The sequence below is a fragment of the Bufo gargarizans genome, chromosome 1 (genome assembly GCF_014858855.1).
Source record: "Bufo gargarizans isolate SCDJY-AF-19 chromosome 1, ASM1485885v1, whole genome shotgun sequence".
NCBI classification, from domain to species: Eukaryota; Metazoa; Chordata; class Amphibia; order Anura; family Bufonidae; genus Bufo; species Bufo gargarizans.
The window spans coordinates 721,996,333-722,012,370 of NC_058080.1; positions in this window are offsets into that span (position 1 = coordinate 721,996,333).

Below are 16,038 nucleotides of genomic sequence, written 5' to 3' on the forward strand. Positions count from 1 at the left end.
GTATCACGGACGCGGAGAAAAAACGGAGGACTATGAGTTTTTTTCACAGTTCCATAGAAACGAATGGGACCTCCGCTAAACTGTGAAAAATGACGGAACGGACGCGGATGCACACAACGGTCGTGTGCATGAGGCCTAAGCCTGAGATACGAGGTGGATTTCGAGCTACCTTACACTTCAAATTACTTGTAAGGACATTTTCACAAACGTCAGTGTTTGATCAGTGATTTCCATCAGTGATTCTGAGCCAAAACCAGTGTTGGGTCAAAAACACAGAACAGGTGCAGATCTTTCCATTATACCTTTCTCTGTGCAGGCTCCAATCCTGATTTTGGTTCACAGTCACAGATGAAAATCACTGATAAAACACTGACCAAATACTGACTGTGTGAAAGCGGCCTTGGGGGTGGGATAAAGCTTTTACACCCGTTCCTCCAACCTCTATAAGCCCCACCCCTTGTCCAACTTGGACCACCCTAATGCAAATTAGATTAAACTCTGCCCCTTTTTTACTGTCTGGTTCAAGGAACAATCCTATGACAATTGAGGCTGTCTGTGGAGGCGAGCTGACTTTTAGCTTGTAAGCTTATAGTTTTCATATTTTTCTACGAGCCTTTAAGTATGCCAGCACCTTAACAATATTTAATGTACACCTTTAAGAGGTACAACCTTAAAGGGGTTGTCTGAGATTACAAAAAGGGTCTACTTTTTTCAAGATACAGCACCCATGGCTGGTATTGCAGCTCAGTCAAATTTACTACTGCAATACCAGACACAACCTATGGACAGGAGTGGCGCTATTCCTGGCCATTTTCTCTTAAAGCATGCCAACCCTTTATGTGGCCTTATATTGTATTAGGCGTTACATAGGCTCAGGGCGCTGGTAATCCTGGTCTTGAAAGTATTATAGTAATTGTTTAATATTGAACAACCTACAGCTTAGGCTGGACGGGCATTTTATGGTTAATATAAGCTTGTAGCAATTGTTTTGATACAAAAAAAGAGAGACAGCTTATTGTGTGTAGTACGGAACATTTCAGGCTGCAATGACAGTGTTGCTTATTGGAAATTATGTTCAAAATTTTTTTTTTCTATTTTATTGTAATTTTCCAAAAATTTGATTAATACGGTAAGAAGAGATGAAGAAAAGCCCGGCTTCAATGTTGTAGGCCTCCTTGCCTCTTCTCTGCCTTCAGCTCCGCGCATGAAGATGAAGATCTGTCGCAGACTAGTTGCTAGGGACAAGCTGGCCGACAACTTTTAAGGGTTAAATGAGGATAGAAAAATTTGATTGATAATGCCGGCAGCCAACTGCCGCCCCTGGTGTGTCACACCGGCAGTGGTGCTAATGTCAATTGAAAGATGCGAGTTTTGCTAATACAGTGCGTTTTTTAAATTAAAGGAACAGTACTAGGAACGGTACAATGTATGGTACCGATGTTTTTTTACAGGACAGTGTAAATTAACTGTTATTCCTCCTAAAAATGCGTGTTTGTTCTTTAAAGTCTTAAAAGGAAAATAGAACCTATATTTTTTTTTTTACTAGTTTAATCCAAACGCGTTCTTTTAAAAAAAATATATATATTTTTATTTTATGATTGTAGATTAGTTTTTTTTTTCTCTTTTCTGTACATGATTATGGAGGTAGCCACCTTGCCTGAGATGCGGTTAATAATACTTGCTTTACAGCAGCCACGTGGACCACAGGAACATATACAGTAGATACGGATGTGGGAGAGTATTGTGGGCATGCTCGGTGACCTGTGCAGAGGTTATTGTGTAGGGAGGGGAAGTAGATGAGCTGTGACCTCACCTATTATGAAAGTTGGATCCTGTCATAAGGCTGTGTTCACCTCCATTCAGGGTCTCCATCACAGATTCGGTGAAAAAAAAAAAAAGGACAAAAAAGTCCTGCATGCAAGACTTTTTTTTGTCTGGTAAAAAAAAAAATCAGCAACCTGAATGCATCCCACTATAGTCAATTGGGTTTGTTCGATGTGGACCAGGGGCGTAACTATCATAGCGGCAGACCGTGTGACTGCTATGGGGCCCAGGGCAAGAGGGGGTTCAGTTGGAATCATGCCCTCCTCTATTGGGGGGGGGGGGAACTAGGTCAAGACTCTACCCTCTGAAGGAACAAGTGAGGCAGTGGAAAAAATGGCCCAAGGATCATTGATAGGTGTTTAGGCAGAAAGCCTTCTGTCCTGTGTGGGGGGCCTGGTTTGATCCTTGCTATGGGGCCCTTACTTCTCTATGTATGCCACTGGTGTGAAACCATCCTTACCTGTAATTATAATCCTGCCTGTTTTGTTTATGAGATGACTGCTGAGATGAGATCTCTACAGAACAGGAAGTGTAAGCTTATTATGAGGCCCAGAGGCCAGTGCAAAAAACGGCAAGATATTCTTAACATAGATAATGACATTGAACATTTAAAAAAAAATCACAAAAAAACATGTTAAAATAAAACTGTCATTTTTTTGATGACATATTCCCTTTAAAATCATTATACAGTGATTGAAGAACCTTACCTAGGAGATTTTTTTTGTTAGCAACCTGCAGAATGGATCAGCTTTGCCATCTGGTGGCCACAATCAGTACTACAGGCACACTCCCTCTGTCCAGTCAGTTGGAAATTTAACTAGACATACAGGATAACAAATTTAGCAATAATGAGGACTGCTACGTAGCGGATTATCAGAGATTCTGGATAACTGGACAGATATGAAAAAGTGTGCAGGACCTAAAACACATTTCATACTCAGTTTTAACCCAGTCTTGGACAATAAAAAATAATACCCGCTCAGCTGTAAATTATTATGTGTATATGTTATTTAAATTGTGCAATAAAATATTTTTGGCTTTTATATGCTATATGTGTGTTATGTATATAAACAGAATAAAACATTTATTTTAATAGGAAATCGGCAAAGACAAACGAGTGTATCAAAACCTGACTCTACATAACCGCCAAAGGCAAAGCACAAGTGTATAGCACACAGAAGTGGTCCCAAGCCTGTAGGTCTCCAGCTGTTCCACAGCTACAACTTCCAGCATGTCCTGACAGCCACAGGAGATGCATTGTAGTTTTGCAACAGCTGGAGGACCTCAGTGTGAACACCACTGCACAGAGTATCACACCATAATAAATGACAGGGGTGTTCGTATCTATATATCTCTGATAGGTGCAGGTCTTACTTCTGGAAAGTGCACCTCGCTCTCAGCTCAGCAGGTTCAATGGCCACTATATCACTCCTGTTGGGGAGAGCGTGTGGTGCTTTTTTCATCGGGGGAATGTGTTAGGTGAGTATTAATATTTTTTATTTTACTTACACCACTGGGGGTTAACTATTGTAAGGGTGCACTAAGGGGGAGTACTACTGTATGGGGGCACAAAATGGGGCATAACTACTATGTTGGGGCACTATGGGGACATGCTATTGTGAAGTAGGCACTAAGGGGACATAACTACTGTGAAGGGGGAACTAAGGGGGCATAATACTGTGCTGTGTGGGGGCATTAAGGGGGCATAATTATTGTGCTGTGTGGGGGTACTAAGGGGGCATAAATACTATGCTGTGTGGGGGCACTAAGGGGGCATAAATACTGTGCTGTGTGGGGCACTAAGGGGGCATAATTACTGTGCTGTGTGGGGGTACTAAGGGGGCATAAATACTGTGCTGTGTGGGGGCACTAAGGGGGCATAACTACTGTGCTGTGTGGGGCACTAAGGGGGCATAATTACTGTGCTGTGTGGGGGTACTAAGGGGGCATAGTTACTGTGCTGTGTGGGGGCACTAAGGGGGCATAACTACTGTGCTGTGTGGGGCACTAAGGGGGCATATTTACTGTGCTTTGTGGGGGTACTAAAGGGGCATAACTACTGTGCTGTGTGGGGGCACTAAGGGGGCATAACTACTGTGCTGTGTGGGGTACTAAGGGGGCATAGTTACTGTGCTGTGTGGGGGCACTAAGGGGGCATAATTACTGTGCTGTGTGGGGGTACTAAGGGGCATAGTTACTGTGCTGTGTGGGGTACTAAAGGGGCATAACTACTGTGCTGTGTGGGGGCACTAAGGGGGCATAGTTACTGTGCTGTGTGGGGGCACTAAGGGGGCATAACTACTGTGCTGTGTGGGGTACTAAGGGGGCATAGTTACTGTGCTGTGTGGGGGCACTAAGGGGGCATAATTACTGTGCTGTGTGGGGGTACTAAGGGGGCATAGTTACTGTGCTGTGTGGGGGTACTAAAGGGGCATAACTACTGTGCTGTGTGGGGGCATTAAGGGGGCATAACTACTGTGCTGTGTGGGGGCACCAAGGGGGCAGAACTACTGATTGGGTATGGTTATATGGTAAGCGTGTGTGGTCTTCACTAGCCATGGGAGTTGGGGTTATAGGGAAGTTGCTCGCAGGCAGGGGAGGGGGTTTCTTCAAAACTTTGCTATGGGGCCCAGCATTTTCTAGTTACGTCCCTGCTGCCAAGGCTGATTTCCATCTTTCACAAACATTTGCTGAGTGGCTAACCCCGAAGTGCTGTGTGTGCTACCGCCCAGTATATATTTACATACAGCGAGCAACGGGTATTGTATTACATGCGATTGCCTGTGTAATCTTCCCCAAGCAAATCACTTTATTCATTAATGCTGGAAGGCGGCACAGTAACCCCTCACTGTCATTGTCACTTTACAATTGTCCTAAATTGCTGATGTGTCATGCAAGATGGTTATTAAGAGTCAATTATTCTCCAGTAGCTTCTGAGATACACGAGCGCCCAAATCTCTCTAGATCCAAAAAGAAATTAAATCTGAGTAGAAACAAGTCAAAAAAAAAATAGTGCAGCACCTTTTCTATATTATAGGGTTAGAAAGTAAAGGGACAGGTAAGCTATGAACAGATGGGATAGAAAACAGGTACAAACATGAAGGCAGTATTATAATAGATATATTCTTGTACATAGGAGGCAGTATTATAGTAATTTTATTGTACATACTGTAGGAAGCATAATTATAATAGATATATTCTTGTACATGGGAGCGGTATTATAGTAGTTATATTCTTGTACATAGGAGGCAGTATTATAGTAGTTATATTCTTGTACATAGGAGGCAGTATTATAGTAGTTGTATTCTTGTACATAGGAGGCAGTATTATAGTAGTTGTATTCTTGTACATAGGAGGCAGTATTATAGTAGTTGTATTCTTAACCAAAACTCTTTTTATTGAGAGTGCATATGGTCTGGACAAAAAATCATGCATCAATATAAAGCCATTCGCAGATGGCCGCAGCATAATGGGTGCCAATATTCTCACAGACCATGTCAGATCTACTAACATAGTGAGTATAAACAATTTAGTAACAACGAATGAAAGAAAAGACACAGACAAGATTGGAGGGTGGGGGGTTGGGAGGAGGGGTAGAATTGGGTGGGTAGAGGAGGAGAGGGAGTTCTTCCAATTCACTCGGGGTTGCGGTATTTCTCCCATGGTCGCCACAGTTTGAGAAATTTGGAACGTGTGCGAGTTTCCCAATGGGCTAATTCCTCAAATCTAAACAGTTGATCTGTTTTCTCGGTCCACATTAACATTGAGGGTGGTGAGTCATTCTTCCAGAGGAGGGGTACCAACAAACGCGCTGCAGTAAGAAGCATGGTCGGGAGGTCAGCTTTGGCAGGAGTAAGGGAATCGTTGGGACACCAGAGGAGTACTAGTTTTGCATCCAGACGTACCTTAGAGGCACATATCCGGTTAATTGTGTTCTCTATTTGAGACCAAAAGGGGCGAATTTTACTACAAGACCACCATATATGTGACAAAGAGCCGACTTCTGTTCCACACCTCCAGCACTGCGATGGAACGTCAGGGTTGAGCCTATGTAGGAATTCTGGCGTTTTGTACCAGCGGGTCAGTAACTTGTAGGAATTCTCCTGAATTTTGATGCATCGGTTGAAGCCATGTGAATGGGCTAAGATAAAGGCCTTCTCCGGCTCAGTCAGTTGGATTGTGAGCTCCTTTTCCCAGGCAGACATAAAGTGCAGTGCTGGAGGAGCAGAAGAGAGCAGCTCCCTGTAGAGTGTCGAGAGGGGCTTTTTCGGTAACTCGGGAACACAAAGCTTCTTTTCTAGCCAAGTAGGTGTATCATCAGTGGGGGAAGGTAGCTTGAGGGCTTTAACATCTCGGCTAAAGGCCCCAATAGAAAGGAAGGAGAGGGCTTTAACCTTTGGCAGAACCTGAATCTTGTCCCATGCCAAGTCCCCAGACGTGGAAGCTATATCTTGTAAGGTAAGGTCAGATAGTATGCTCCAGACTCCGGAGGGTCTGAGTATATCGGGGTGGATATAGTTCTGTAGTAGATGTAGGGGGAGGTGGATATTAGGGAATCTGATGTCTCGGGATTTATACAGTTTGGCCCATTCCACCAACATACCTTTCCAAATGGGAGAGGCAAACGTGTTATTCGGGGTGCATGTGCGGATTCCCCATAGGATAAGTCCTTCTTTGTAGGTGAGAAGAGCACGTTCCAGTTGTACGCAAAGATTCGGGGGTTGGCGTGAGAGGAGAGAAAAGCACCTGTTCAGGAGCGACGCTGTGTAATAAGTTTGGATGTCGGGCATACCAAAGCCCCCAAATCTCTTTTCTCTTGTCAATATTGAGTACGCTATCCTGGAGGACTTGCCCGCCCACATGAACAAAGAGAACACACGGCGTATTTCCATAAAAAAGGAGCGGGGTAGCCAAATTGGTAGTGTCTGAATTAAATATAGAAGTTTGGGTACAATGAAGGCTTTAAGGAAGTTCTTCCTTCCCATCCAGGAGATGAAGGGGAGTTTAAGGGACTGTAGATGTGTTCTAATATCTTTGAGTAGGGGGCCATAGTTCAGACTAAATAGGTCATCTTGGTTAGCCGAGATTCGTATCCCTAGAAACTTAATATCACGGGGGGCCCAAGCAAAGGAGGTGGCGCGTTTAAGGTCCTTGACTACATATGATTTGCATGAAACATTCAGGGCCATGGATTTGCTATAATTAATCTTGAAGTTAGATATCCACCCGAACTCTTCGAACAGATAATGGAGCCGTGGGAAAGAAATCGTGGGGTTGGTGGTCATAATCAATAGATCATCGGCAAATGCCGCGGTGGTATGCATACAAGAGCCCATCTTGATGCCTTCAATTGCGGGGTCTTGTCTAATCTTGCATAGCAGCGTTTCCATAACTATGACAAAAAGGGACGGGGAGAGGGGGCATCCCTGTCTAGTGCCATTGGATATGGCAAAGGCAGGGGAAAGAGTGCCGTTGACTTTGACTCTGGCAGAGGGGGACGAGTATAAAGAGAAAATAGCCGCGATAAACTGATCAGGGAAGCCAAATTTTGACAGTGCCGCAGACATGTACTGCCAACTGACCCTGTCAAAGGCCTTTTCCGCGTCTGTACTGAGCAAGGCTAGCGGAGTTGAAGTGCTCCGTGCCCAATTCATGAGGTGAAGGAGGCGGACGGTATTTTCGTTCCCCTGTCTGCCAGAGACAAACCCAACCTGCTCCCTATGGATGATATCGGGGAGAATCCGCTGAATTCGCTGAGCCAATATCTTAGCCCACCACTTTACGTCCGTGTTAAGGAGGGAGATTGGGCGATAACTACCACAATTTAGAGGATCTTTGTTCTCTTTATGAATAATCGTAATGTGGGCCGAAAGCGATTGGGGGGGGAGGTGGCCACCGTTCAGTAGGTGGTTACACATGGAGCGGAAGTGGGGGACTAGGACCTCTTGAAAATTTTTATAGTACGTAATGGAGAAGCCATCAGGTCCAGGGCTCTTCCCTGAAGGAATAGAGGCCAGTACCTTCCGCGCTTCAGCATCTGTTATTGGGGCTACTAGTTGAGTTGACTGGGACTGGGTGATATTAGGGAGATGTAGGGATGAAAGAAATTTTTCCGTGGCGTCCGTGAGGGTATTGAGCGACTGATTCGAGGGGGGTGGAAGATTGTAGAGCTCCGTATAAAAGGTGCTAAAGGCCATCGCAATGTCAGGGGTGGACTTCAGGTGAGTTCCTTTAGCATCTTTGATAGCAGAGATAAAAGAATCAGAATGTTGTTTTTTAACCAGCGCTGCCATAAGTTTGTTCCCCTTATCGCCATGAGCGTACGATTTAAATCTAGAGCGTAAGAGCAGTTTGGCCGATGTAACATTTAGTAAGTTCTTAAGCTTAGTTCTAGCATCACTAAGTTCAGTGGCACAACTAAGTGCCTGTGATTGTTTGTGCGTAAGTTCGAGCGACTCAATTTGGGACATAAGGGTGGCAATGGCTTGAGCACGTTGTTTTTTAACATGGGAGCCGAGGGCGATAAGTTCACCTCGGATCACCGCTTTATGGGTCTCCCATACAATCGGTGGCGAGGGAGGTGTGGGACCTGCGTTATTCCGCTGGAAGAACTCTGTCAGAGAGGAAGCTAGCTTCTGGGAGTTGGCTTGATCTAAGATGAGGGTGTCATTGAGGCGCCAATTCCATTCCCTTTTTGGAAGAGAGGTCAAGGTGAAATGTATAAAAATTGGGGAGTGATCTGACAAAGTAATATTACCTATTTTGGCGTGTAGGAGCAGTTGGGCATGTTTGGAGGATAAGAAGAGGTGATCCAGTCTATGGTATGAGGACTTGGCATGGGAAAAGAAGGTATAATCCCTACCAGAGGGGTTTAGAGTGCGCCATGTGTCAAACACACCTAATTTTTTCAGGGCCAATTTCAAACGCCTCAAACGTATGTGCGTAATAGCTGACTTCCCGGAGGAGGAGTCTAAGCTAGGATCAAGGGAAACATTAAAATCTCCCCCTAAAATTACAATGCCCTCCTTGAAGGAGGATAGGAGCGTGAGGGTCTGAATCAGCCATTGGACCTGTCCCCTATTTGGAGCGTAGACGTTAGCTAGCGTGATCTGAGTGTCAGCAATTACGCCCTTCACAAACAAGTACCGACCATCTGGGTCTGAGGAAGAAGCCGAGACTACGAAGGGTAGTTGCTTGTGAATGGCGATGCTAACACCTCTGCTAGCCGAGCCATGTGTGCTGTGGTACCATTGTGAGAATTTTTTGGGTGGAAGATTAGGTATCTTACCCGACCGGAAGTGGGTCTCTTGGAAGAATGCTATGGAGACTTTGTCTTTCTGCAGTAGAGATAGGATTTGCGACCTCTTACATGGCTCATTCAGACCTCTCACGTTGAAAGAGGAAACTATGACTTCAGCCATCTCCGGGCGGTGGTTGGGTACATTGCATGTCATCAGTGGTAGACCAATCAAGCGTGGAAGAAGGAGGGAAAGACACGGTAGGAGAAGGGAAGACACAGACAAAATGAACAAAACTTCTGCAAATAAAATAACAGAAAGTAAAATGCAAAAACCAGCATAAAACACAGAAAAATGAAAGCTCCACAGGGCGCCCGGTGGTGAAACGATCCATTTGCATAACGGCGGACAGCCGGGATCTACCGGGCGGGGGGTCTCGTGGAGCCCTTAGGGGCCAGAAGGAGGCCATCAGGGGGTAGGGTCGTGAACCGGGTTAGACGCTGGTTAAACCCCAGCTTCTCGGGGGGAGGGGGGAAAAGTAATGCGAACCATAAAACGTAGCATAAACAAGGTCCCAAAGAGAACGAAAAGGGAAAGTCTCTTTCGTGCTGTAACAAGGGACGCCATCTGGGTGACATCAGGGGTCACAGGCCGGGTGACCAGCGAAGGCAGTGCCCTTTTATTGGGCTGTAGAGTTGATTCGTGTCCCATATGCGACATATCATCTCAGCGGTGCGGAGGAAACTCGGAAGTGGCGGGGAGATGGCGTTCCCGGTTAGGTCTGGTAGCTTTACCCGAGGTGGCAGTATTCCACTGATCCGAGCTTGGAGGCGAGGGTATCGGCACTCCCTGATCGGCAGGCATCCAGGACGGTATCTCCAGCGGTGAAATACCCAGGTGAACCCAGGCAGCGTTTAGATCCTGAGGGGAGCGTATAGTAATCTGTCTCCCGTTCTTCATAACGGCCAGGCCGAATGGGTAAAGCCATCTGAACTGGATGGCAGAGGCCTTTAGAGCTTCTAGGAGTGGCCGGAGAATTCGGCGCTTCGCCAGCGTAGTAGGAGCCAGGTCTTGAAAAAACAAGATCGGTGTGCCTTCAAATCTCAAGCTGTCTGCTTCTCTACTTGCTTTCAGCAGAGCCGCAGTGTCCACAAAACTTAGAAGGCCACAAACAACATCTCTCGGCGGCTCAGAGCCTTTAGGTTTAGGTCTCAAAGCTCTGTGTATCCTCTCAATTGTGATTTTCGCAGCTCTGTCCGTTCCCAAAAGATTCGCAAAAATTTCGCATGCGATTTTTTCCAGAGCTTCCGATGCGAATGATTCAGGCAGGCCCCGGATGCGAATATTTCGCCTGCGGCTGCGATTTTCTTGATCCTCGATGCGCAGCAAAGCATCATTAAGGAAGTCTTTTTGCGAATTTAATACTGCGCATATTTCTCCCTCGTGGCGAATAATCGCATCATGCGAATTTTCTAAGTCCGCCACCCGCTGCCCCATGCTGCGCAGATCTACCTTGATCTCTGCTAGGTCTTGTCTCAGGGGAGCCAGAGCGGCGTCCAGGACCTCCCGAAGTGCTGTCTTAGATAAAGTTCCACTCCGTTTTCGGGCTTTGTAATCCGAGATGTCAGAAGCGCTTCCTGCTTCAGAATAATCTTCTCCCTCAGAATGCTGAGAGGCAGCCGGCGCCATCTTGGGGGTCTCAGCTCCACGGGCCTTGGGCTGCTTTTTCAGGTATTGCTCCATGTCTGGCTGCTTGGAGCGGACCCGGGTGGTCTCTAAAGGGTCCTTGCTGCGGTCTCTCCCCGTTTTGACCATTTGTGCAGGTAAAAAAGTGCTTTTAATGGGGTTAATCACCAGCTAGCCGGAGGAGCTCAGCAACAGGCAGCCATCCAGGAAGGCAGCCAAGCTCCGCCCCCTAGTAGTTGTATTCTTGTACATAGGAGCAGTATTATAGTAGTTATATTCTTGTACATAGGAGGCAGTATTATAGTAGTTATATTCTTGTACATAGGAGGCAGTATTATAGTAGTTGTATTCTTGTACATAGGAGGCAGTATTATAGTAGTTGTATTCTTGTACATAGGAGGCAGTATTATAGTAGTTGTATTCTTGTACATAGGAGGCAGTATTATAGTAGTTATATTCTTGTACATAGGAGCAGTATTATAGTAGTTATATTCTTGTACATAGGAGGCAGTATTATAGTAGTTGTATTCGTGTACATAGGAGCAGTATTATAGTAGTTATATTCTTGTACATTGGAGGCAATTTTTATTGTGAAAACAAACAAACAAAAAATACAATAAAAATACATTCTTACAATACAAAACCCCAAAAATAACAGGCATTGTACACACAATGACTACTCAGCTAGAATGCCTATAGAATTATATTAAACTGATAAAGTCCACATTTGCTGGGGAGGAAAAAGAAGAGGGGGGGTGGGGGAACAAAAAACAAAAACAAACACAAAATAACATATTTTCTGTTTTAAACCAAAGACACATTCCTCCATAATTTCCTATTATTCGGGTTACTCCTTATCTCTAATGACTTAACCCACTGGAGCTCAGACATTATTTGGTTTACGGCTGTGGTGTGGTGGAATGGCTCATTGTGTATAGACACGCGGGTTCTCATGTGCCAATGGTAGTATTTTATGACAGAAATGATCAGGTACATTGTCCCCCTGTCTACATTACTATTTCTGGATGGAACAGCATAGATGATGTCAGGATAAGTCAGGGACTGCAGTAATGGGATGTTTAGCTTTTGTGACACCTCTTCCCATATTCTCCTCCCACCCCTGCAGTCAGATATGAAGTGCTCCATCGTCTCCTCCTGCTGACAACCGAGAGGACAGTTCCTATCTGAAACACTTAAAAATTTTAGGTTACCCCTAACAAATAGCTTTCCATGTAATGACAACCAAGCTATGTCAAAGAATTTGGCGGGGAGACGTTTCCCATTGAGGAGCTTCAGACTTTCTTGTAAAGTGCTAGTCACACAATCCCTCAAGACTAGTGGAGAACAAAAGAAAGCCCTACAGATCCTCACATATAGATCTTTCCTTGGCTTACCCTCAATGTAGGACTTCTCTATCTTCCACCTTCTCACACACTTCAGCCCATAGTCCAGGTACTGGGGGAGGTAGTCACTCGTCCATCGACCCCTCTTGAGACTGCCGCCTCGCACCCAAGATTCTGCAAAAGGCAATATCCAGTCCCTGACACTGTTCACCCACAGGGAGCTGTTCTCTGAGTCCAGGCAACCAAAGTTAACTTTTAGAAACATGGAGTCAAAGAACACCCTTGGATTCAGCATATCCAACCCACCCTCTCTCCTCTGTAGGTAGGTGATCCCTCTTTTTATCAGGTTCAACCTGTTCCCCCACAACAGTTGGAAGAACAGGCTAAAGAGCCTAGCGGAGAAAGATTCCGGCAAAGGAAAAACGACAGAGACATACAAGAAGACAGGGACCAGGTAAGTCTTCAACATTTTAACCCTTTCTCTATAGGTCAGCCTCCAGTTCTTCCATCGCTGAACCTTTGCATTTCCGGCTTCCAACTTCTCTTCCCAATTTAGTTTGCCGTTATCATCCCTCCCAAATTTGACCCCTAGGATTTTAATATAGGTGGAGGCTCTCACAAATTGTGGCAGATCAAAGTCTGGATCACTGTCTGATATCCAAAGAGCTTGACTCTTCTCAAGGTTGACCAGAGACCCTGAGGCCTCCGAGTAACTTCTGATGGCTGCAGACAACATCTCCACCTCACGAGGCTCAGATATCACTACAGTCACATCATCCGCATAGGCAACAACACTCAGGGGCAGGCAATGGGGGACCGGCACCCCCTGAAAACCACACTCCTGCAGTGACCTCAGGAATGGGTCTAGGGCAAATACATACAGCAGTGGACTCAGTGGGCAACCTTGTCTCACCCCTGCCTCAACCCTGAAGGTATCACCCTGCCAACCATTGACCAGAGGAAAGCTCTCAGCCTCGCAATACAAAGTCTTCAGCCAATCGATGAATTGCCCCGGAATACCGTACTTTGACAAAGTGGCCCATAGATACTCATGATCTACTCTGTCAAAGGCTTTAGCCTGGTCAAGACTCACGACATATCTCCCACACCTCAGAGCTTTACATCTCTCAAACATCTCCCTTATCGAGAGGACTGCTCCAGAGATGTTCCGCCCTTTTACTGTGCCAAACTGACAGCCTGACAACAGTGCTGAGGACAGACAAACTAATCTAGAAAACAGAATTTTTGCCAGAATCTTTCTGTCGACATTCAAGAGGGCAATCGGCCTCCAGTTCTTGATGTCACTCGGCTCTTTACCTTTGGACAGCAGAATCAGCGAGGACACTCTCATGGATGGAGGCATCAGGTGACTTTCTAGACAATTTGTATATACATCCACGAGGATTGGGGCCAAGAGGTCTCTGAATGTCTTATAGAATTCTGCTGTTATCCCATCTGGACCTGGTGCCTTCTTCAGATGTAACTTATCAATGGCCTCTTTAACCTCCGCCACCGTCAAATCTGCTGTCAAAGGAGAAAAGTCCAAATCATTAGTATCAGGGAGCGGAGTTGCCTCCAAGAATTGGGTCATCTTGTCACTATCCAAAACCTTCCTCTGAAACAAGTCAGCATAGTAAGATCTCACCACCCCCAGGATACCCTCCCGAGATTCTTGCAAAACACCCTGGGGGTCAGTGAGACCGGTGACAGATTTATTTGCCACTCGCTCCCGGCAATTCTCAAAGGGATCAGGAGACCCTAAGGTCCCATAATCCCGTTCAAGAACCAGGGAGGTATACCTGCTGTACTGATACTGCCTCATCTCAGATTTCAGCCGGTCAATCCTTTGTTGGTCACCCCCTCCCGCCGAATAGAGTGACTCCAATTCTTTCCGCAGCTTGAGATACTGGCCATACTTACCTTCCCCTTTATAACTGACAGTCTCTTTAAGAGGGATCTGATCTCATCCTTGACATCCTCCCACCAGTCGGCCATATTGCCATAAAAGTCCACTCTCTCTAGCTGACTCTGTATAAGAGAGTGAACATGACTCTGAACCGAAGGGTCTTCTAATAGACTGGAATTAAGTCTCCATAACCCTCTACCTGTCCCAGAACACTTTGTGACACCCAAACAGAAATATAAGGCCAGATGGTCTGAATAAGGGACGATCTTCTCATCTTTCTCACCAATGGTCTCTGTAGGACTCACCAGAGCTAAATCTATCCGACTTCTTCTTTCACCACAAAAATAAGTAAATTTGGGTTTCCGACCACCCTGCACAAACACATCTGACAACCCGGCCTGTTGAATGATTCTGTTTAGGACCTTGGAGTCTCTGGTAAGAGGCCTATTAGAGGTCCTGTCACTAGATGCCCTGGCGGCATTAAAATCTCCAGCCATGATGATAGGGATAGATGTGAAGAGATATGGCTTCACTTCATTATAAAGGTTAATCCTTTCAGTCACTGTCTGCGAACCATAGATATTGATGAGACGGAGCCTCCTACCCCGAATAGTAACTTCCAGAATTAGGCACCTTCCCATCAATACCTCTGTCAACCTATGTATAGTTACATCATTGGTGTTAAAGAGGATAGAGACCCCGGCACTTGGTTCTACAGCCAGTGACCAAAAGGATGGACCAGACCGCCATTCACGCTCGGCTTCCCGTAAGAGTCCTAACGTATTTAAACGTGTCTCTTGTAGGAAGAATATATCAGCATCAAGAGACCTTAGATGTTCATAAACCGCATGCCTGGTCCTCCTCACTCTGACACTGTTCACATTACTGGAGAACACTTTAAGGTTGAAGTCAGCCATCAAAGCAAAGCAAAGCACAAGTAGCAGAGATATTACCCCCATCATCATAGATCTGAGTCTGAGCCCACCTGCCGACCACCTGTCTCCATGTCTGATTCGGACAGACGTTTAGCTCGCGGGGGTTTCCTTTTTGTGGGGGGGTCGCCCTCCTGGTCCTCATTAAATTCATCTACCACTCTCTTTAACTCTCTCTCCATCTCTTCCTCAGCGTCTGACTCTGATAGGACACCGTACCTATTTGTTATGGTCATGACACCTGACCCGGGGTCTACTTTCTTTTTGGAAGGTTTTTGGACAGTGGTCCATTCCCCCTCAGGCTTACGGCTGGTTTTGTCCTTCTTCCGTCTTTTCTGTGGATTTATTGATGCTGGGCCAGAAGACGACGTGCCCACAACCTGCTCAGTGACCTCCCCGTTCCCCTCAGTGGCTCCTGGCTGGGACTGGTCAGGCACTATGTCACCTATATTGTCATCCATATTGTGCTGAGGCTCGGGCGGTGTCACTGCTGACCCTGACAACAACATCTCCTCCTCTAGGTCATCTGCCCCTTCCAGCAAGTCCTCATCAGGGAAGTCCTTACAAACATTATGCCAGGCGTCTGGACAGTCCCTGTGGGAGTGACCGATCCTACCACAGAGGTTGCACCGGATGTTCTGGCAGGTGGCGCTGACATGGGCGATCTCCACGCATAAGTTACATTTTACCAGGGTGCACACACTCTCAATATGACCGGCCTTTCCGCATTTAAAACATTTTCTAGGCTGACCTGCATAGAAGCATACCCCTTTCTCCCGGCCAATAAAGAATGAGTTGGGCAGATGTTGGGTAATGTTGTTAACCTGCCGTAACTTTACCAGGACCTTCCACCCCCCAGTCCATATGCCATCCTCGTCCCTAGTCTTGGTCAGATCTGACATTAGGTCACAGTGTCTTTTTAGCCATACAACAATATCCTGGTAGGGTACCGACTCGTTCCAGAATATTATGGTGACGCTTGCTGTGTCTGGTCTAGAGATGGGGATGAGGCTGAACTTATTCCAGCCATCAGCATCTCTCACCCGGGAGAAATGAGCCCAGAAGCGGTCCAGGTCAGACATGAGTTTAAAGCTGACGTCATACCCCTG